Source organism: Lolium rigidum, chromosome 6, assembly GCF_022539505.1.
Source record: "Lolium rigidum isolate FL_2022 chromosome 6, APGP_CSIRO_Lrig_0.1, whole genome shotgun sequence".
Classification (NCBI taxonomy): domain Eukaryota; kingdom Viridiplantae; phylum Streptophyta; class Magnoliopsida; order Poales; family Poaceae; genus Lolium; species Lolium rigidum.
The window spans coordinates 271,935,250-271,960,071 of NC_061513.1; positions in this window are offsets into that span (position 1 = coordinate 271,935,250).

Consider the following 24,822-nt stretch of genomic DNA (forward strand, 5'->3'; position numbering starts at 1 on the left):
CCTCCACACCAAACTCAAAACAACTCATTAGAGGGTTAGTGCACAATAAAAGTTTACATGTTCAGAGATGACACAATCATTCTTAATACTTCTGGACATTGCATAAAGCTACTGGACATTAATGGATCAAAGAAATTCATCCAACATAGCAAAAGAGGCAATGCGAAATAAAAGGCAGAATCTGTCAAAACAGAATAGTTCGTAAAGACGAATTTTAAAATGGCACCAGACTTGCTCAAATGAAAATGCTCAAATTGAATGAAAGTTACGTACATATCTGAGGATAACGCACGTAAATTGGCATATTTTTCTGAGCTACCTACAGAGAGGCAGGTCGAAATTCGTGACAGACAAAGAAATGCAGTAGCTGCGCAGTAATCCAAATCTAGTATGAACCTTACTATCAAAGACTTTACTTGGCACAACAAAACACGATAAGGAGAGGTTGCTACAGTAGTAGACAACTTCCAAGACTCAAATATAAAACAAAGTACTGTAGTAAAAACATGGGTTGTCTCCCATAAGCGCTTTTCTTTAACGCCTTTCAGCTAGGCGCAGAAAGTGTGAATCAAGTATTATCAAGAGATGAAGCATCAACATTATTACCAGGGGTGTTAGGAGTTTTATCAATTTTAGGCCTATAATAATTCTTTGGTTTAGGCACCTTAGAGACATACATGAATTTTTGCTCCTTACCCACATAAGCTTTCTCTTTAAATTTAAGAGAAGAAAAAGTTGAACCCAATTTTCCCATAGCTTCTTCAAGTTTACCAATTCTATGGGTTTGATTATCATGGATAGCACAAGTTTCTAAAGTAGCAATTCTTTCATTAATTCCTTCTAGGGTTTTATCAAGTTTATCAGTATTATCAAGTAATATTTCCAATTTAGTTTCAACACTTGGAAAAAATTTCTCTATTGCTTCTGATTTTCTCATGACGTCCTCAAGAGAGATTTCACTTTTAGTTTCATTAACAGGTGGTATTCCAACTAGACTCTCAATGATGCAACTAGCTTCTAAAGCAGGAGTACCTAGGAAATTACCCCCCGAAAGAGTATCAAGAACATACCTATTCCAACTAGATATACCAACATAAAAATTCCTAAGTAGGATAATAGTGGAATGTTTCTTAATGCACCTATGATGAGCATCACTAATTCTGTACCAAGCATCTTTAAAACTTTCTCCACCTTGTTGCTTAAAAGAACGAACTTCAACTTCAGGATTACTCATTTTAGCAATAGTAAATAAAGCAAACTAGATAAAGTAAATGCAAGTAACTAATTTTTTTGTGTTTTTGATATAGAGAGCAAGACAGTAAATAAAGTAAAACTAGCAACTAATTTTTTGTGTTTTGTTTAGGTGCAGCAAACAAAGTAGTAAATAAAATAAAGCAAGACAAAAACAAAGTAAAGAGATTGGATTGTGGAGACTCCCCTTGCAGCGTGTCTTGATCTCCCCGGCAACGGCGCCAGAAAAGTGCTTGATGTCTACGGGTGCTTCTATTCTTGTAGACAGTGTTGGGCCTCCAAGAGCGAGAGGTTTGTAGAACAGCGAGCAAGTTTCCCTTAAGTGGATCACCCAAGGTTTATCGAACTCGGGGAGGAAGAGGTCAAAGATATCCCTCTCATGCAACCACTGCAACCACAAAGCAAGAAGTCTCTTGTGTCCCCAACACACCTAATAGGTGCACTAGTTCGGCGAAGAGATAGTGAAATACAAGTGGTATGAATGAATATGAGCAGTAGTATGGCGCCGTGAAAAGTGCTTGCTAGGCGTGCGATTGATGGTAGTAATATTGTAGGAAGTAAACATGCGGTGAAACAATAAACAAGCAGCGATAGCGATATTTAGGAACAAGGCCTAGGGATCATACTTTCACTAGTGGACACTCTCAACATTGATCACATAACAGAATAAATAAATAGATGCTAGACTCTACACCCTCTTGTTGGATGATGAACACCACTAACTGTGTAGGATTACACGAACCCTCAATGCCGGAGTTAACAAGCTCCACAATATTCAATGTTCATGTTTAAGTAACCTTAGAGTGCATGACAGATCAACATAACCAAACCAAGTACTAACATAGCATGCACACTGTCACCTTCACACTACGAAAGGAGGAATAGATCACATCAATACTATCATAGCAATAGTTAACTTCATAATCTACAAGAGATCACAATCATAGCCTACGCCAAGTACTACACGATGCACACACTTGTCACCATTACACCGTGCGGGAGGAATAAACTACTTTAATAACATCACTAAAGTAGCACACGGATAAATTGTGATACAAAACACATTGCAATCATAAAGGGATATAAATAAGCACTTCACTATGCCATTCATAACGGTGAATAAGTATTCCGTGAAATATAGCCTAAGAGACCCACACGGTGCACACACTTGTCACCTTTACACATGTGGGACAAGGAGTCTCCGGAGATCACATAAGTAAAACCCACTTGACTAGCATAATGACATCTAGATTACAAGCATCATCATATGAATCTCAATCATGTAAGGCAGCTCATGAGATTATTGTATTGAAGTACATAGGAGAGAGATGAACCACATAGCTACCGGTACAGCCCCGAGCCTCGATGGAGAACTACTCCCTCCTCATGGGAGACAGCAGCGTTGATGAAGATGGCGGTGGTGTCGATGGAGAAGCCTTCCGGGGGCACTTCCCCGTCCCGGCGGCGTGCCGGAACAGAGACTCCTGTCCCCCAGATCTTGGCTTCGCGATGGCGGCGGCTCTGGAAGGTTTTCTCTGGTTTCGTCGAACGTGGTAGGGTTTTTGCGACGGAGACTTTAAGTAGGCGGAAGGGCAGGTCAGGGGGCCACACGAGGGCCCCACACGCCAGGGCCGTGCGGCCAAGGCCCAGGCCGCGCCGCCCTGTTGTGGCGGCGCCTCGTGGCCCCACTTCGTCTCCTCTTCGGTCTTCTGGAAGCTTCGTGGCAAAATAGGACCCTTGGCGTTGATTTCGTCCAATTCCGAGAATATTTCCTTTGTAGGATTTCTGAAACCAAAAACAGCAGAAAACAGCAACTGGCTCTTCGGCATCTCGTCAATAGGTTAGTTCCGGAAAACGCATAATAATGACATAAAGTATGCATAAAACATGTAGATATCATCAATAATGTGGCATGGAACATAAGAAATTATCGATACGTCGGAGACGTATCATGGGGCCCGCGTCACCACGTGGGGACGCGCCCTCGTGCATCTCCTCCACTCCGATTCGATCTCGTAATTTTTCATATTTTCTAAAAATAGCAAAAATATTGTTCGGAAAGTTAAACACGGACTTTTTACTACCAAAACTGTTACCTATTCGAAGTCGAACTCTGCAGAACTATCAATTTGATCTTTGATGAAAGTTTCCGGAGTCACCACTCGAATAACATCAACATCTTCATTATAAGAATCTCCAGAAATATATATAATGTTTGATTCTTTGTCCATTGACCACTTGTGTGGCATCATCTTTCAGCGAAGCAATTTTTATTGCCCCTGAACGATACACCTCCACAATGACATATGGTCCTTCCCATTTTGAGAGTAATTTTCCTGCAAAAAATCTGAGACGAGACCGATACAATAGGACTTTATCTCCAACATTAAATTCTCTTTTAATAATTCTTCTATCATGCCATTTCTTAACTTTCTCCTTAAAAAGTCTAGCATTTTCATAAGCTTCACTTCTCCACTCATCTAAAGAACTCAATTGTAGCAACCTTTTCTTATCGGCAAGTTTAAAATCTTTATTAAGTTCTCTTACAGCCCAATAAGCTTTGTGCTCTAGTTCTAAAGGTAAATGACAAGCTTTTCCGTAAACCATTTTATAAGGAGACATACCCATAGGATTTTTATAAGCAGTTCTATAAGCCCACAACGCTTCCTTCAACTTACTAGCCCAATTTTTCCTAGATTTATTAACAGTCTTTTGCAAGATAGATTTAACTTCTCTATTTGATAATTCTACTTGCCCACTAGTTTGAGGATGATAAGCTGAAGCAATTCTATGATTAATACCATATTTAGCAAGAGTTTTTCTAAAACCACCATGAATAAAATGAGAACCTCCATCAGTCATAAGATATCTAGGTACTCCAAACCTAGAAAAAATAACATCTAAAAGCATTTTTAAAGAGGTCTCACCATCAACACTTATTGTGGGTATGGCTTCCACCCATTTAGTAACATAATCAACAGCAACAAGTATATGAGTGTTACCTTCTGAAGAAGGGAAAGGACCCATGAAGTCAAATCCCCAACAATCAAATGGTTCAATAACAAGAGTATAATTCATAGGCATTTCATTGCGTCTAGAGATATTACCAACTCTTTGACATTCATCATAAGATAAAATAAAATTTCTTGCATCTTTAAAGAGAGTTGGCCAATAAAATCCTAACTGTAGAACCTTTTGTGCGGTTCTATCTCCGGCGTGATGTCCTCCATAAACACTACCATGACACTTACTCAATATCTCTTGTTGTTCGTATTCGGGGACACATCTTCGCATAATACCATCCACTCCTTCTTTATATAAGTGTGGGTCATCCCAAAAATAATGCCTCAAGTCATAAAAGAATTTCCTCCTTTGCTGAGCTGAAAAGGTTGGAGGCAAGTACTTGGAAACAATAAAGTTAGCATAATCAGCATACCAAGGACTATCTCGCGAGCTCACCTTTATTGCAGCCAATTGTTCATTTGGAAAACTATCATTAACAGGAACAAGATCATAAGCAATATTTTCCAATCTAGACAAATTATCAGCAACGGGATTATCAGCACCTTTCCTATCTACATTATGTAAATCAAATTCTTGCAAAAGAAGCACCCATCTAATAAGCCTTGGCTTAGCATCTTTATTTTCCATAAGGTACCTAATTGCAGCATGATCAGTATGAACTGTGACTTTTGAATCAACAATATAAGGTCTAAACATGTCACAAGCAAAAACTACAGCTAATAACTCTTTTTCAGTTGTAGCATAATTTCTTTGAGCAGCATCGAGAGTCTTACTAGCATAATGAATAACATTCAATTTTTTATCTACTCGCTGTCCAAGAACAGCACCTACGAGCAAAATCACTAGCATCACACATAATTTCAAAAGGTAAATTCCAATCAGGAGGTTCAACTACAGGAGCAGTTGTTAAGGCTTTCTTTAGAGTTTCAAAAGCTTCCTAACAATCATCATCAAAAACAAAAGGTACATCCTTTTGAAGAAGATTAGTAAGAGGCTTTGAAATTTTAGAGAAATCTTTAATAAATCTCCTATAAAAACCAGCACGACCAAGGATACTACGAATACCTTTAACATCCCTAGGATAGGGCATCTTCTCAATTGCTTCAACTTTAGCTCTATCAACTTCAATACCTCTCTCAGAAATTTTATGTCCCAATACAATTCCTTCATTAACCATAAAGTGGCATTTCTCCCAATTAAGAACAAGGTTAGTTTCTTCACATCTCCGCAAAACTTTATCAAGGTTTCGCAAACAATTATCAAAAGAATTCCCATAGACGGAAAAATCATCCATGAATACCTCTACAATCTTTTCACAAAAGCCATGGAAAATAGCAGACATGCATCTTTGAAAAGTAGCAGGAGCATTACATAAACCAAAAGGCATACGCCTATAAGCATAAGTTCCATAGGGACAAGTGAAAGTGGTTTTCTCTTGATCTTTAGCTCTAATATCAATTTGTGAAAACCCAGAATAACCATCAAGAAAGCAGAAATGAGTATTTTTAGATAACCTTTCTAGCATTTGATCAATAAAAGGCAAAGGGTAATGATCTTTCTTAGTAACTTTATTAACCTTTCGAAAATCAATGCACATTCTATACCCTACAACTACTCTTTGAGGGATGAGCTCATCATTATCATTAGGTACAACAGTTATTCCTCCTTTCTTAGGAACACAATGCACAGGACTAACCCATCTACTATCAGCAATAGGATATATAATACCAGCTTCAAGAAGTTTCAATACCTCATTCCTTACCACATCCTTCATCTTAGGAATTAGACGACGCTGATGTTCAACAACAGGCTTTGCATCATCTTCCATGTTGATGGCATGTTGGCAAATAGAGGAGAAATCCCCTTCAAGTCATCAAGAGTGTAGCCAATAGCTCCTCGGTGTTTCTTCAATATTTCCAATAATCTTTCTTCCTCAAAATCTAAAAGCTTAGCACTAATAATAACAGGATATGTTTTCTTATCATCAATATAAGCATACTTAAGATTATCAGGTAACGGTTTCAAATCAAAAACAGGATATTCCTTTGGTGGTGGTGTTGTACCTAGATCTTCGACCGGTAAGTCATGTTTAAGAATGGGTTGACGAAGGAAAATTTCATCAAGCTCATTCCTCTCTTCCCTAAATACATCACTCTCATGATCCTCCAAATATTGCTGCAAGGGATTACTAGGAGCAAGAGCAATAGATGCAAGATGTTCAACTCTAAAATCAGCATTAGGCAATTCAGCTTCATAAGGAACTTTGGCAAATTTAGAGAAATTAAACTCATAAGATTCACCAGCAAATTTAGTCACAATTTTATCTTTCTTGCAATCTATAATAGCTCCACAAGTATTTAGAAAAGGTCTCCCAAATATGATAGGACAAGTCTTACTAGCAGCAGAACCAAGCACCAAAAAGTCAGCAGGATATTTAATCTCACCACATAGAACTTCCACATCTCGAACAATACCAATAGGAGAGATAGTTTCTCTATTAGCTAGCCGAATAACCACATCAATATCTTCAAGCACACAAGAACCAATTTCATGCATGATTTCCCTGTAAAGCTCATAAGGAATGGCACTAGAACTTGCACCAATATCGCATAAACCATAATAGCAATGATCACCAATTCTAACAGAGAGCATAGGAACACTGGCTTTCTTAGACTTACTAGGATGTGAAACAATATTAGAAGCATCTTCAAAGAAAATGATGTGACCATCTTCTACATTTTCAGTCACAAGGTCTTTAACTATTGCAACAGCAGGTTCAACATTTATTTGCTCCTCAGGTTCTATAGGTTTCTTTGCACTTTTGTTAACCACAGTAGTTATAACAGAATAATCTTTCATTTTAGCAGGAAAATGAATTTTTTCAATGTAAGCTTCAGGAAGAATGTGATCAACAGTTTTAACTTCAATAGATTTACCTATAGGTGAATCAGTTTTATCTTTGTAAGGTTCATGATACTTATTAAAACTCTTCCTAGGCAATTCAAAATGAGAGGCAAATGCTTTATAAAAATTTGCAACAACTTGAGAGTCAAGACGATAAGTAGCACTCATATTTCGAAATTTATCAGTATCCATAAAAGTTTCAATGCATTCATAATCATATTTTATACCTAACTCTCTACCTTTGTCGTTCTCCCATCCTTCAGTATTCTCTTGAATCCGATCAAGAAGGTCCCATTTAAACTCTTCTTGGTTGCGCGTGAATGATCCAGAACAAGTGGTATCCAGCAAGGTTTTATCTTGAAAAGAAAGTCTTGCATAGAAATTATCAATGATGATATTACCAGGAAGCTCATGAATGGGGCATTTGAGCATTAAAGACTTCAATCTCCCCCATGCTTGGGCAATACTCTCTCCATCATGAGGCCAAAAATTATATATGCGGTTTCGTTCTTTGTGAATTTCACTTGGAGGATAGAATTTAGAATAAAAAAGAGGCATAATATCCTTCCAATCAAGAGAATGCCCATTCTTCAGCAGTTTATACCAATGCGCCGCTTTACCAGACAGCGACATAGAGAATAGTTTCTTCCTAACTTCATCCATAGAAATACCTGCACACTTGAATAACCCGCATAATTCATGTAAAAACAGTAAATGATCTCCAGGATGAACAGTTCCATCCCCTTCATAGCGGTTATCCACAACACGTTCAATGATTTTCATAGGTATTTTATATGAAATCACTTTCTCACCTGGCGCCTCATCCACTACCGTTGCAGTACTAGTAGATTTTCCAAATAGGAATTCAAGAGAAGATCTCTCCATAATGAATTATAGCAGCATGCAGAAATAAAAACAACACGTACAGTATAAGTTTTCCTTACCAATTCCACTTACCAATAGCGCTTCACTCCCCGGCAACGGCGCCAGAAAATAGTCTTGATGACCCACAAGTATAGGGGGTGTATCATAGTACTTTCGATAAATAAGAGTGTCGAACCCAACGAGGAGCAGAAGGTGTTGACAAGCAGTTTCGATGAAGGATTCACTGTAAATGCTCACAGACAAGTTTTCAGGAGGTTTTGATATAGCAGATAAATAAAATGCAAGTAAGTAAAGTGCGAGAATAATAATTGCAGCAAGTGGCCCAATCCTTTTTAGCACAGAGAACAATCCGGTGTGTTTACTTATGATGACCAAACGTTCTTGAGGACACACAGGAATTTAGTCTAGTGCTTTCGCTTCATATATTTGATTAATCTTCATTTTTTTGGTAAGTGTTGTGTGGGTGAACCTATGCTAATGCACCGCCCTTCCTAGGACTAATACATACTTGTGATTAAACCCCTTGCAAGCATCCGCAAATACAAGAAAGTAATTAAGATAAATCTAACCACAACCTTAAACTCTGAGATCCTGCTATCCCTCATGCATCGATATACTAACGGGGGTTTAGGTCGATGTCACTCCGGCAACCCCACAATATGCAAACGAATACAAGATGCATTCCCCTAGGCCCATAAAGGTGAAGTATCATGTAGTCGACGTTCACATGACACCACTAGAAGAATAACACCACAACTTAAATATCAAACCATTAAATATTACTCAACATAGTTCACTACTAACATTTAGACTTCACCCATGTCCTCAAGAACTAAACGAACTACTCACAAGACTTCATATGGAACATGATCAGAGGTGATATGATGATGGATAACAATCTGAACATAAACCTTGATTCAACGGTTTCACTCAATAGCATCAATAACAAGGAGTAATTAACACCGGGAGAGTTTCCCCTATGAAATACTCAAGATTCGACCCTAGATGTTACAGCGGAGAAGAGGTGCAGCAGTGGAGATGACGGTGTCGGTGGTGGAGATGATGATGATGATCCCAATGAAGTCCAGCTCGATGACGGTGACGATGGCGACGATTTCCCCCTCCGGGAGGGAATTTCCCCGGCAGATTTCTACCCTGCCGGAGAGCTCTTTTCTCTCTGGTGTTTTCCGCTTCGAGGAGGCGGCGCTGTCTATCCTTGATGTTCCCCCGCACCTTAGGGTTTCTGGCAGATGAAGTACGCGAAAGGGCGATGGCCGTGGGGGTCATGGGCCCCCTCCCCACGTGGCGGCGCGTCGGCCTTGGTGGCCGCGCCGGCCTATGGGGAGGGCCCATGGAGGCCCTCCTCGGCCTCCCCTTTTGGCTGGCTCCGTCATTTGGAAAAATAGGAGCTTCGGAATATTTTCCGTCAATTGTTGATCTTCAGAAATATTGTATCCTGACGGCGCTTTTTCCAGCAGAATCCTGACTCCGGTGAGTAATTCTCCAATAATAATGAAACATGCAAAATAGGTGAAATAACATAAGTATCATCTCTAAATATGAAATATATCAATGAATAACAGTAAATTATGATATAAAATAGTGATGCAAAATGGACGTATCAACCGATACCAACGAGAAGAGGAAGGAGAGATTTTTGAACGGACTGCATGATGAGATGCAAACTGTCTTAGTAAACATTCCGTTTGCTGACCTGGAAGCCGTTGTGGACTCACCAGAATGATGAACCAGAATGGACCCACCAATGCACAGAAGTACCGCAACAATTCATCTAGAGGATTTACCTCAAGACACAACAAGACACCTGCTCAGACCTACCGCCACAACTACACCAACAACAATGGAGGACCCCCGAAGCCCGGAGGCAACCACAACAACAACAACAGCAACAACAACAATAGCAACCACAACAACAACAACAACAACCACCCCAATGGTAACAACAACAACCCCAATACTGCCCCAAGGACTGGAAGCAACGCCGTTCCCGTCACCCCAAAGGACAAGTCAACCATAACTTGTTATGAATGTGGAATTGTGGGTCACTACTCCAATGAGTGCCCCAAAAGGTTAGCAAAGACTTCCCCCAATACCGCTGCACCTACCCAGCAACAGCGCCGCTTCGCAGCCAAAAGGAACCTGAACAACCGCAACGGCCGTCTCTACCACATGAGTGCCACAGAAGCCCAGGAAGCACCCCAGACCATGCAGAGTATGTTTTCTTGTTAACCCAATTGCCCAATCTCTCTTAGGAACCTAACTTTTCTTGAAATCTCGGGACGAGATTTGTTTAAGGGGGGAGGGTTTGTAACATCCCAAAATTTCAAACAAAGAAGAAAAATGAATTTCCCTTTTTCAAATTTTGGAACCAACAAAAACTTCTATTAAACTAAGTAATATGCATAGTATTCAAGCATGTAGGTGTGATCCTTGCCATGATAGTTGCTTGATGTTTTGGAACATATTCCTAAACCTTGAACCTTGCTCCTTTTCACCATCCAAGATAAAACAAAGAAAAGAAATTAAAATAAATAAAAGAAAGAGCTCATATGAGCTTATGGATATTCTTGCAAATAATCAACTATGCCATGTTCTACCTCGTTAAGATGGTTTGAAAAACCTCAATAAACCCAACCATATCACTTACCAACTAAATCAAAGGTGAAACAAAAATAAAATAAAAATATACATAGAGGCATATGTGCCATATAGCCATAATGACAAATCTTGATCTATGCCCTCATACTTTATCCAAATGGTTTGAAACCATTACTAAACCCAATTTAACCCTAAATGGACCCTAAACCATGCCTAAGTGAAACAAAATAGAAGAAAAAGAAAATAAGAATATCACCTCATATGTGCTTATGGCCATTTTTGCAAATCTTCAACCAAGGCCATATTGAATTGTGCCAATGGTTGGGAAACATAAATAAACCAATAACAAACACTTTTGAACCAAAGAAACTCAAATCAAATCAAAGGAAAATTCAAATTCAAGTGACATGTGATAATGGTCACTTGTGCCATTTTTAACATGTTACCCACTTTGAGCCCCTGTATTAAGAGATTCTTAAACCAAACCCTCTCAACTCTTTGCACCTCATCCAAGACCTCATCAAGGTGAACAAGTTTGTTGTTGACCACTTTGACTAAATCCTTCTCAATTTCTTAATCTAAGCATGCCAAGTGGCAATGTTGAATCAGATTCTAGATTATGCATATTTTGAATTTTCACAAACCACTTCCATTTTGCACACCAGCACCACCATTGTGTATCAAATTATATTTGAATCAACTCCACCAAAAATCTTTGCAAAATTCAAATAAAATTCTCATGCGGCCATTTGGTCGAGCACCTTGTGTGCAATAATCTGTAAAGTGAATACCCTCTATTACCCATCAGATTTTGGACTAAACCAGAGCTAAATTGTGATCATGGTGGTCCTTGTACCTCCTCTGCATCAAACCATGCACTGCAGCCCTGATAAAAGTGGAGACATGATGAAAAACTCAACCATGCCGTGCACCATGCCACCCCCATGCCACTCATCCTCTCCACCCCTCCCTGGTCCCCTTCACCATGTCAACGAGACTCATCACGCCCTGCAGAGCATGCTGGTACCTTCCCTGGTCAAAGACGAGGAAGCCAACGCCGAGAACTCAACGCGCCCAGACGTGCCAGACACGCCCAGGACACGCCAGGACGCGCCCAGACACGACACTGGACGCGCCAGTGCGCACGCCCGCCCCATCGCGTCTGTACTCCTCTCAGCCCCTTTCTGCTCCTACACGATCACCACACCACAGGCTACCTCCTAGACACGCCCAGCTGCTCGCGGATGCCCTGTCACCATCGTACCCTTCCAAGCTTTGCCGCCAGTACCGCCGCAGACATTGCATTATCCCGAGCCGTCTCGTCTCACTTCCTCTGCGTCAGCTAGCATGCAAGCACTACCATGATGCCAGTGACCTCACGCGCCCATTCCCTTGCCTCTTCGCGCACCAGAGCAGCCGCGTCATGGACGACCCGAAGCGCTCCCCCTCGGTCACCTCACGCCCTTATAAATAGAGCCTCCCCCGAGCCTTTCTCTTCACACCATCTCGCTCCCCACTTTCTTCTCGATCTCCTCGACCCTTTACCCCTCCACATTGTCGCTGGAGCAGCACCAATTGCACGCCGGAGCAGCGCCAATTGCACGCCGGAGCGCCGCCAGTACACCGCAAGCTCGCCGTCGATTGCCGCCGCCCCAGGAGACGCCACTTGTACCAGGCGAACCGCCGTCGTCGACAATGTTGCTGCGCACCTCACCGACCATCGCCGGAGCGCCGGTGAGCTCGCCAACCCCCTAGCCTCGCCGCGCCAGTAGCCTCCTCTCGCCGGAGACGACGACGCTCCTGCGCCGTTCGATCGCAATCTAATCCTACGGCCTCCCTCTGCTCATATCGTTTCGCTAGTTAAGTGTGACTGACGGGCGGGACCCAGTGTCAGGTGGCCGCTGCGCACTGGAGCACAGCTGGGCCGGCCCAATTCGTTTCCCACGGGTCCATTTCATTCAAATTCGTTTAGTTCGATTTAAATTCAAATCAACACTGGTGCTTTGCTAGAAATTAAATAACTTAAAATCCACGGAGCCAAATTTGATGAATTGTATATATTTGGAAAGCCTATGAAAATATCTATCAAACCCCACTGGTCTCCAACCCTAGTTCCTTGTGGAACTCATGTAGTAAAAATAACAAGCCTGTAGCTTTTCAAATTTCCATGATTTATTAAAAATCAACCATACATTATTTTGAGATGATTTCAACTCTCAAAAATCACATTTCAAATACTCTACATGATTACATAAAAATATAGCATAGTTGTTTACCATGATCATGGGCTAGAGCAAAATAATGGCTATGTGGCCATTTCTAGTCCATTTAAACTATCTCAATTAATTTATTTAAATAGTATGAGAGGTATTCTCTCATTTAAATATTTGTCTCAAGTAATTCAACGTGAGGTACTGACCTTGGTCTATAAAATCTCATATTGTATTATTTGGTGATATTAAATTATTACTATAGTAGTGTTAAATTGCATGAGGTGGAATACCTCATTTAAATCATCCTCCCAAAGGATAAATATGAGTGTTGACCTTGGTCAATATGTACTCATACTTTATTGTTTGAGGAGGTTAAATCTTAACAAGATCCAATGAGAGGAAATTACTCCTCAAAGGAAACAAATAGAAATCCTAATGAATATTTCAATGAGAAGAAATTACTTTTCAAAGTAAATAAAGGTCAAACCCTAGTATGGATGCTTGTGATGATAATAGCTCATCTTGTGTGAACCATTAGGGTTACTAGATTACTTAAGTATTTATTTGGTGATTGTGTACCTCGTATTTATTTTTAGACGCTAGTGCTGAGTGCTACGAGGAAGAAGACTTCCACGAAGAAGAAGAAGAAGAAGAAGAAGAAGAAGAAGAAGAGAACTTTGATCACTACTCTTGCAAGCTACACGTATGCCAAAGCTCTACCAAAGCAAGGCACCATTACCTCTTACCTTGTGTTTAATGGTCCCAACCCAAGTTTTTACCTTACAAGTTTTTGACTTTGGTTTATCAAAGTTTATTTTTGATTCATGATTCACTTGGTCTAGATATGGAGTAGTACAAGAGCATCACACTTAGCCTAGAAAGCTATAAGCTAGTTAGCACCCTCATGACTAGTTGCTAGTGCTAAACTAAAAGTGACTACTCTAGATAGAAACATGTGAAATCAAATGACTTTGAAAACCTTGGAATGATGAGTCATTCTGTCGAGGGTGCTCCTTGGCAATGCCCTCCGATAGGGGCTTAGGGTTGATGGAATCCTGCAAGCTGACACGAGACATCGGTTCACAGACAAGCGGGGAGAGCGATTTACCCAGGTTCGGGGCCCTCGATGAGGTAAAACCCTTACGTCCTGCCTGTCTGTTCTTGATTATGATGATAATGGGTTACAATGGGGTGCCGAATAGTTCAGCTGAGATCTCGTCGAGATAGCTAAGTGCTAGGGTAACCTAGGTCTAGGCTTCTGTTGGCTAAGATCGCTAAGATTGATTGTGTCCCTCGATAGCCCCTCTCCTGGTCTTTATATAGGTGGCCAGGTCTCGAGAGGTCTAATCGAGTACGACTAGATTTACAGTAGATCTATCTCTAAACTTTCCTTATTCGACTCCTTCCGCGTCTTGTACTTCAAAGAATCTTCCGCCACACCGTCCTAGTGGCCCATCTTGCCATCGAGTATCTTCATGGGCCTCCAGCTGGACCGTGTAGGGTAGAGCAACATTGGTTACCGAAGGGTAATGCCCACGTCAGTAGCCCCTGAGTGTCTAGCCGAACATAGTTCGGGTAGAGACTGAAGCATGTCTTCTTCCGACGTTCTTCTCCTTGATCATTCTTGCTTTCCTTCTGTCTGCACCATTTTCTTCTATCGGGTGCGCGTCAGCGCTCCCGATGGGAGTAGCCCCCGAGTCTAGGTACGGATGCTTGCAATCCGTGCGTAGATTCAAGTTGTACCACTCGAACATTTTCCTCTGCCGAAATTTTTCTGCAAGTCTCTGTAGGTCATCCGATATATTTTCCTTATGCAAGGGATAATGAATAACGTGCCCAGCTTTTGCTAGTTAACTGCCGACGGCAAAACAACGTTACCCTACACAGAATCAGGTCCCCGGGCATGATCCTGGAGTGCGAAAAAAGTTCTGTCGGGTGCGCGTCCAGCGCTCCCGATGGGAGTAGCCCCCGAGTCTGGGCACGGGCGTTTGCGTTCGGGTGCAGGCTTGAGGCAAGTTTTTCCTTCGAGTCCTTATTCTGTCGGGTGCGCGTCCAGCGCTCCCGATGGGAGTAGCCCCCGAGTCTAGGTGCAGATGCTTCGCAGTCTGCGCATAGACTCAAATTGAGCATCCGATAGCTTTTTATTCCTTCGTATGCAATCATTCCTCATGACGTCATTAATGACATTTCTCTGACACCTCGATTCTGACTGATAAGACGCGACCCGCTGGCCCTTTTTTTCGAGCAATTCCTGCTCCTCTTACACAGTTACCGAGGCACCTCCTCGATTTCTGCAACCATTAACTGAAGAAAAGGTCCACTAACAGTGCGGGGCTTTCCTTAAATCTTCCAAAGGATAAAAATCCCTAATCTTCTCCTTTACTCGTCACAACATCCCTTCATCGTTCTTCCTCTTCTTCCTTTCGCAACTGCTGCGCCGCCACCACTGCTTTCCAGTTTTTCCCAGATCTCGTGATGGTGAAGAAGAAGAACTCTAGAGCCGCCGCCAGTTCCACGAGCGGTGGTGCTGCCGCCAAATCTTCCTCGATTCCTCCGAAGGAGGATGCCCCAAGCGCTCCTCCCCAGCTCCGGCGCCGCCGGCGCCACCAAGCTCAGTGGCTAGGCCTCGAGATTGGATAGCATCAACCGTCACCAAGCGTGACGAGAAGAGATCCCGAAGCCTGGGATTGATCTCCTCCGATGAGGGGAATGCGATCTTTCTAGGTGCGATTTCTCGGCCTAATCCCCCTGCTGGCTTTACCGTGATGTTCTTGTCATTCTTATACCGGGGTGTTTCGCTTCCCGCTCACGAATTCCTCCTCCATCTCTTGCGGACTTACGGGATCCAATTATGGCAACTTACTCCCAACTCCATCCTCCACGTTGCTGTATTTATCACCCTTTGCGAGGCGTTTCTGGGCATTGAGCCTCATTTTGGGTTGTGGAAAAAGATCTTCTATGTGAAGAGATACAGCAGTAGTAATGGATCCTTTGTCACCGGAGTAGTGGGATTTGTAGCTCGTTCGGATGTCAACTACTTAAATTTCCCAATGAGAGAATCCGTGCAAGGGTGGAGATTGAAGTGGTTTTACGTCAAGGATTCCTTATCTCCCGAATCCCAGCTTCCTCGCTTTGTCGATGCCCTTGAAGCTAAGCCGAAGAGTTCCTGGAAGAATATTCTCTCTCCCGATGAAAAAGTAGCAGCCGATGAATTATTTGCCAGATTTCTTCGGATCAAGGAAGCTGATGGCCAAACCATGGTCGGCACAGAGGTGGTGGCAGTGTTCCTGAAACGTCGAGTCCAACCAGTCATGGCCAGAGTTCGCCCGATGTGGTTGTATTCAGGCCCAAAGGATGAGACCAGGATTAATGCTGCCGAACTGTCAGAAAAGGAACTGCTCGACGAAGTCCGTCGCCTTACTTTCTTTAGTCAAGAGGACTCGATCCCATTGACATCTTCTTACACTCCTTTCGATGCCGAACATCCACCGCCAAAGGTAGCTTCCCCTTTCAAATTCTTATTATGCTACTCTTGCTTAATCAACATGAGTACCATTGTTCTCATTCATTTTTCTTCGACAGGACGCCATAGCCTTTGGAGACTCGCACGACTCGCCAAACGATATTTCTGAGGAGAGAGGCTCCTCAGTACCCATTAATTTTCAAACTGTCGATCATACAAGCCCAGAAAGCGATTACGAAGATCTGATAGATTCAGAAACTGTTCACACCAATCTCCCTCCTTCAGCCGACGGTGCTTGCGACACAGAGGGATCAATGCGTGATGATGACGCTGATCGTGATGCCTTTGTTAATGCAGCTGTGGAGGAGACCAGGGCTCCACCCGTGAAGAGATCAATCGGTGGCTTTGCTGACGAAGACGATCTTCTCGATATGTAAATAACCTTCTTCTTCTTTACTATATTTTGTCCTCTTGTTTCTCGCATTCTCTGCATAACTTCTGTCGACCGTTTCTTTTTTGTAGTGACGAAGGTTTCATCGAGCCTCCGTCTAAGAAAACCAAGTCCGATGTTGTTCCGCCGGCCGTTGCAGCTTCCGAAGCTTCGGCTCCTAAGGCAGCTCCCACGGCCCAGGCGTCGACTGCTTCCTCCCTTTCCAAGGGGAAAGGCATTCCTGTTGCCACCACGATTCCTCCTTCAGTAAGCCCTTTTTGAACACGGCGCGAGTCTCTTGGAATATGCCTTGCCTAATGATTCTTTGTAAAACATCCTTTTTCCCTTAAGGACCTGCGTGGTGTGATATCTTCTTTAGAGGCCTTTGCCTCTCAATTTACCTCTCTGGAGGCGGACAACGTTCGACTGCAGGAGGAAGTTAAATCTTCCTCTTCAAAGTTGGACGGCGCCATTAAAAAGGCTGCCACAGCTCGCCAGGAGGTCGACTCCCTGAAAGAGGAGCTGAGCAAACTGAAGGAGAGGCTGAAGGAGGAAGAAGCTCAGGTAGCTGAAAAGGATGAGCTCCTTCGTCAATCTGCTTTGGCTCTGCTTGGTAAGCCCTTTTCGTATATCTCTGTTGATTATTACTCTTATGGATTCATTTCCTCATCAATGATCTTTTCCAATTCGATTTCTTGCAGAAGCCGCCAGCATCCCTGCTGCTGCCTTGGACAAAGTTCCGAGCAACTCTCCGGCAAATGGTGTGTCGATGGCTCTCGCCTCCCACCAGCTTACCCAGGAGCTTCTTGAAAAGGGAAAGGGTGCCTTGGCGCGGATGCACTCGATGATTTTTCCGAAGACCAAGCAGGAGAAGACTCTGGGGCAGCTGATTGATGCCTTCGCGGTTGACACCAAGGAGGTTATCGAGGTATTCAAGCGTACTTCGTGTACCTATGGTGCCCTCCTTGCCTTCCAACTTATGATGGGTTACGGCTTTAAGGCTGACATCGAAGAAATGACTAAGGAGCTGCCGAAAGAGCAAGATGGGCGATTTGTTGACTTAAGCGCCTTTAAAACGTCTTCCCTCATTTGTGCTCGTCAGCTCCTTGGACTAGTCTCGTCAGGGAAGACATCGGCTGGACCTAGCTTGTCGAATCAGACCCAGGCCCCTTGATTTTTGTAACAAACTTATTCTTCGAGCCAATGCGAAACATTATTCTTGTTGCAAAACTTCATATTTGTAATGAACTTCGTGCTGGCAATGTTGCTGGCACACCTTTATCATAATATTTTCACTTGCACTTCTCCCAATAGTAGTTTCTTGCACCTCTCCCGATGGGAGTTACATTGGGTGTTCAATTTCACCGTATCCGACATCCTTTTTAACGCTGTTTCCTGCAGGTTTTCCCGGTGCCCTCATTTTTCGACGACTCTTCGGGTGTTCTTCCCGAAGGTGATCGGATCCAGCGAATGAAGGATCGGATCACCCAGATGGAAAAGGACATGCGCAGCACTTACGCCTTAGCTGCTATTGTTAATAAGAAGAGCGAGATTGCAGCCGACGTGGAGAGGTACGCTCTTACTGAGCTGCATAAAGCTACCGAGAGTTTGAACTGTGAGTTTCTTGATCCCCACGCCCTTTTGTCAACAACGCCTTATCTGATCCTTCATTTATTTTCTTTGCCAGTCATAGCTCTGAACCGTGCTGAAGAGAACAAGCGGATTCACGAGCGTGTGCGTGCATTAACCCAGCTATCCTCAGCCGAAGAGATTTTCTGGCGGGAGCACTCGAAGGCTTCGGCTGTCGCGCAATTTCAGGATCGGATTCAGCAGGTCCACCACTTTTTCGACAAGTGCTACAAGGCTATGAGGGTAGTTTGGAAGACGATGTTTCTTTGAACGCAGTTCCCCCCACGCTCCTGGCTTTGATGTCTGAGTTTGGTAATGCCAAGAAGATCTGAGACTTGGTGCGTGCACAAGTTTTTGCAGGGGCTAGGTTTACACTTGCCCTTGTACTCGCCCGTTATCCCTCAGCAAGTTTGCTGTCGATTGCCAACGCAACTGGAGACTTGGAGGCGCTGTATCCGAAGGTATTGTTGCCTGCCAATATAATTGTCGACAAACTTGAAGAGGATTCAAAGGTACCTGAATAAAGAGGAACTCCGCAAGGGTGATTTCAGGGATTAAGGTTTGTTTTGTAAAATAGGTAATTTTGGCTACTTCATCCAAGCGTTTGGATTATGTAATGAAGCCCCTTTGTTCGGTAGATACATGAATATGTACTTTTACCGTTCAAATGGCGTTGCCAAGTTTTGACTGAGCGAATCTGAGTTGCTCGTTTAAATGTATGTGTATTGGTTGGTTAGCAAATCATTTGAGTGATCAGCTCGTGTTGCAGGTTTTGCTAAACCTGTTGTATGCGCAACTTTGCTTTCAACCGATGTATGTTTCGGCAGTCACTCCCGAATATTTCGGGTGTAATGATGCTGCCGATGATCCCGTTGTCCATTGATATTTCCATAAGTAAAATATCGAACGTGGGTTGAATTTATATGTATTTCCAAACTCTTGCTATGTACGGCACTCGTAGAGGCATCTATAGCAAAGAGAAAGGTTAATGTCTTTTGGCACTCGTAGAGGCTTTTCTTTTGGAACACGATCTTCTGCCTTGTACTATGTTTGCATAGTGATGTGGCTTAATCGTTTTGAATTACTGCAATGCTTGAACAAAGAATCAAAGCTTAAAATCTTAATGATAAGGTAAGCATGAGACTAGAGGGCGAAAAAAGGAAGGCCCTGTTTAGAATAAGAGGGAAAAAATTAAATGCTGAGAAATTGCTTAAGCAAGGAAGGGGTTCTTCTCTTCTTCTGGCTTCTTCACCACGTTAGTGGTTGCTGCAGCGTTGTTGGTTTCACCAGGAATTTGGGCAGTGGTTGCCAGCGTCTTGCTGTCTCCTATGCCTTCTGCGCCATCAACTGCCGAACCTTTTGCTGCCGAGGCTTCTGCTGCCAAAGCTTCTGCTGCCGAAGCCTCGGCTGTCAGAGCTTTAAGGACAGGAGTGATGTCTACTTCCCCCTCCTTTTCCTGTAGACAGTGTTGGGCCTCCAAGAGCAGAGGTTTGTAGAACAGCAGCAAGTTTTTCCTTAAGTGGATCACCCAAGGTTTATCGAACTCAGGGAGGAAGAGGTCAAAGATATCCCTCTCATGCAACCCCGCAACCACAAAGCAAGAAGTCTCTTGTGTCCCCAACACACCTAATAGGTGCACTAGTTCGGCGAAGAGATAGTGAAATACAGGTGGTATGAATAAGTATGAGCAAGTAGCAACGGTGCCGGAAAATAGCTTGCCTGGCGTGTAGTTGATGGTGGTAGTATTGCAAGCAGTAGTAACACGAGTAAAACAAGTAAACAAGCAGTAGTAACGCAGCAGTATTTAGGAACAAGGCCTAGGGATTACACTTTCACTAGTGGACACTCTCAACATTGATCACATAACGAGAATAGATAAATGCATACTCTACACTTTTGTTGGATGATGAACACATTGCGTAGGATTACACGAACCCTCAATGCCGGAGTTAACAAGCTCCACAATAATGCTCATATTTTAGTAACCTTTAGTGTAAGATAGATCAACGAGACTAAACCAAGTACTAGCATAGCATGCACACTATCACCTTCATGCATATGTAGGAGGAATAGATCACATCAATATTATCATAGCAATAGTTAACTTCGCAATCTACAAGAGATCATGATCATAGCATAAACCAAGTACTAACACGGTGCACACACTGTCACCTTTGCACACGTGCAGGAGGAATAAAACTACTTTAATAACATTGCTAGAGTAGCACATAGATAAATTGTGATACAAAACACATTGCAATCATAAAGAGATATAAATAAGCACTTCACCATGCTCTTCAACAGTGAATAAGTATTCTGTGAAATATAGCCTAAGAGACCCACACGGTGCACACACTCGTCACCTTTACACACGTGGGACAAGGAGTCTCCGGAGATCACATAAGTAAAACTCACTTGACTAGCATAATGACATCTAGATTACAAGCATCATCATATGAATCTCAATCATGTAGGGCAGCTCATGAGATTATTGTATTGAAGTACATAGGAGAGAGATGAACCACATAGCTACCGGTACAGCCCCGAGCCTCGATGGAGAACTACTCCCTCCTCATGGGAGCAAGCAGCGGTGATGAAGATGGCGGTGGAGATGGCAGCGGTGTCGATGGAGAAGCCTTCTAGGGGCACTTCCCCGCTCCGGCAGGGTGCCGGAACAGAGACTCCTGTCCCCTAGATCTTGGCTTCGCGATGGCGGCGGCTCTGGAAGGTTTTCCGTATCGTGGTTCTTCGCATCAGGGTTTTCGATCCAGGGGCTTTATATAGGCGAAGAGGCGGCGCAGGAGGGTCGAAGGGGTGCCCACACCATAGGGTGGCGCGGGCCCCCCCTGGCCGCGCCGCCATGTGGTTTGGTGGGCCTGTGCCCCCTCCCTGGTGGCTCTCGGGTGTTCTGGATGCTTCCGGGCAAAATAGGAACCTGGGTCTTGATTTCGTCCGATTCCGAGAATATTTCGTTACTAGGATTTCGAAACCAAAAACAGCAGAAAACAGAACCGGCACTTCGGCATCTTGTTAATAGGTTAGTTCCGGAAAATGCACGAATATGACATAAAGTGTGCATAAAACATGTAGATAACATCAATAATGTGGCATGGAACATAAGAAATTATCGATACGTTGGAGACGTATCAGCATCCCCAAGCTTAGTTCTGCTCGTCCCGAGCAGGTAAAACGATAACAAAGATAATTTCTGAAGTGACATGCCATCATAAACTTGATCATATTGTAAACATATGTAATGAATGCAGCGATCAAAACAATGGTAATGACATGAGTAAACAACTGAATCATAAAGTAAAGACTTTTCATGAATAGCACTTCAAGACAAGCATCAATAAGTCTTGCATAAGAGTTAACTCATAAAGCAATAATTCAAAGTAAAGGCATTGAAGCAACACAAAGGAAGATTAAGTTTCAGCGGTTGCTTTCAACTTATAACATGTATATCTCATGGATAATTGTCAATGCAAAGCAATATAACAAGTGCAATATGCAAATATGTAAGAATCAATGCAAAGTTCACACAAGTGTTTGCTTCTTGAGGTGGAGAGAAATAGGTGAACTGACTCAACATTGAAAGTAAAAGAATTGTCCTCCATAGAGGAAAAGCATCGATTACTATATTTGTGCTAGAGCTTTTATTTTAAAAACATAAAGAGAGCATAAAAATAAAGTTTTGAGAGGTGTATGTTGTTGTCAACGAATGGTAGTGGGCACTCTAACCCCCTTGCCAGACAAACCTTCAAAGAGCGGCTCCCATTTTATTTTATTTTTGGATGGCACTCCTTCCAACCTTTCTTTCACAAACCATGGCTAACCGAATCCTCGGGTGCCCGCCAACAATCTCATACCATGAAGGAGTGCCTTTTTATTTTAGTTTTATTATGATGACACTCCTCCCAACCTTTGCTTACACAAGCCATGGCTAACCGAATTCTTCGGGTGCCGTCCAACAATCACATACCATGGAGGAGTGTCTATTTTTGTTAATTAATTTGGGACTGGGAATCCCATTGCCAGCTCTTTTTGCAAAATTATTGGATAAGCGGATGAAGCCACTAGTCCATTGGTGAAAGTTGCCCAACAAGATTGAAAGATAAACACCACATACTTCCTCATGAGCTATAAAACATTGACACAAATCAGAGGTGATAAATTTTGAATTGTTTAAAGGTAGCACTCAAGCAATTTACTTTGGAATGGCAGGAAATACCATGTAGTAGGTAGGTATGGTGGACACAAATGGCATAGTGTTGTTTGGCTCAAGGATTTGGATGCATGAGAAGTATTCCCTCTCGATACAAGGTTTAGGCTAGCAAGGTTGTTTGAAACAAACACAAGTATGAACTAGTACAGCAAAACTCACATAAAAGACATATTACAAGCATTATAAGACTATACATTGTCTTCCTTGTTGTTCAAACACCTTACTAGAAATAATCTAGACCTTAGAGAGACCAATTATGCAAACCAAATTTTAGCATGCTCTATGTATTTCTTCATTAATAGGTGCAAAGTATATGATGCAAGAGCTTAAACATGAGCACAACAATTGCCAAGTATCACATTACCCAAGACATTATAGCAAATTACTACATGTATCATTTTCCAATTCCAACCATATAACAATTTAACGAAGAGGAAACTTCGCCATGAATATTATGAGCTAAGAACACATGTGTTCATATGAACCAGCGGAGCGTGTCTCTCTCCCACACAAGCATGATGTAATCCAATTTATTCAAACACAAACAAAAACAAAAGCACACGGACGCTCCAAGTAAAGTACATAAGATGTGACTGAATAAAAATATAGTTTCAAGAGAAGGAACCCGATAATTTGTCGATGAAGAAGGGGATGCCTTGGGCATCCCCAAGCTTAGACGCTTGAGTCTTCTTAGAATATGCAGGGGTGAACCACCGGGGCATCCCCAAGCTTAGAGCTTTCACTCTCCTTGATCATAGTATATCATCCTCCTCTCTTGACCCTTGAAAACTTCTTCCACACCAAACTTTAAGCAAACTCATTAGAGGGTTAGTGCATAATCAAAAACTCACATGTTCAGAGGTGACACAATCATTCTTAACACTTCTGGACATTGCTCAAAGCTACTGGAAGGTAATGGAACAAAGAAATCCACCCAACACAAATGAAAGAAGCAATGCGAAATAAAAGGCAGAATCTGTCAAAAACGAATCGAGTCCGTAAAGACGAATTTTAAAATGGCACCAGACTTGCTCAAATTTAAAAAACTCAAAACTAATGAAAGTTGCGTACATATCTGAGGATCACTCACGTAAATTGGCATAATTTTCTGAGTTACCTACAGAGAATTGGACCCAGATTCGTGACAGACAGCAATGCTGTTTCTGCGCAGCAATCCAAATCTAGCATCAACTTTACCATAGAGACTTTACTTGGCACAACAATGCAACAAAACTAAGATAAGGAGAGGTTGCTACAGTAGTAAATAACTTCCAAGACACAAATATAAAACAAAGTACTGTAGTAAAAAAAAAACACATGGGTTATCTCCCAAGAAGTTCTTTCTTTATAGCCATTAAGATGGGCTCAGCAGTTTTAATGATGCACTCGCAAGAAATAGTAGTTGAAGCAAAAGAGAGCATCAAGAGGCAAATTCAAAACACATTTAAGTCTAACATGCTTCCTATGAAAAGGAATCTTGTAAATAAACAGGTTCATGAGGAGCAAAGTAACAAGCATAGGAAGATAAAACAAGTGTAGCTTCAAAAATTTCAGCACATAGAGAGGTGTTTTAGTAACATGAAAATTTCTACAACCATATTTTCCTCTCTCATAATAACTTTCAGTAGCATCATGAGCAAACTCAACAATATAACTATCACATAAAGCATTCTTATCATGAGTCTCATGCATAAAATTATTACTCTCCACATAAACATAGTCAATTTTATTGGTAATAGTGGGAGCAAATTCAACAAAGTAGCTATCATTATTATTCTTATCAAGTGTAGGAGGCATAGTATAATCACAACAAAATTTACTCTCCATAGTAGGTTGTACCAAAAGACCACTATTATAATCATCATAAGTAGGAGGCAAAGTATCATCAAAGAAAAATTTCTCCTCAGTGCTTGGGGGACTAAAAATATCATGAAAACCAGCTTCCCCAAGCTTAGAACTTTCTATATCATTATCAACAATGGTGTTCAAAGCGTTCATACTAATATTACTACCAGCATGCAAATAAGATTTCATAGGTTTTTTAATTTTCGCATCAAACAATCCATGTTTTAAATCAGGAAATAGAATAAGAAGCTCATTGTTGTCCATTATGCCAAACTAGTGTAAACAAGAAACAAAAAGATGCAATTGCAGGATCTAAAGGAAATATCTTCGAGCA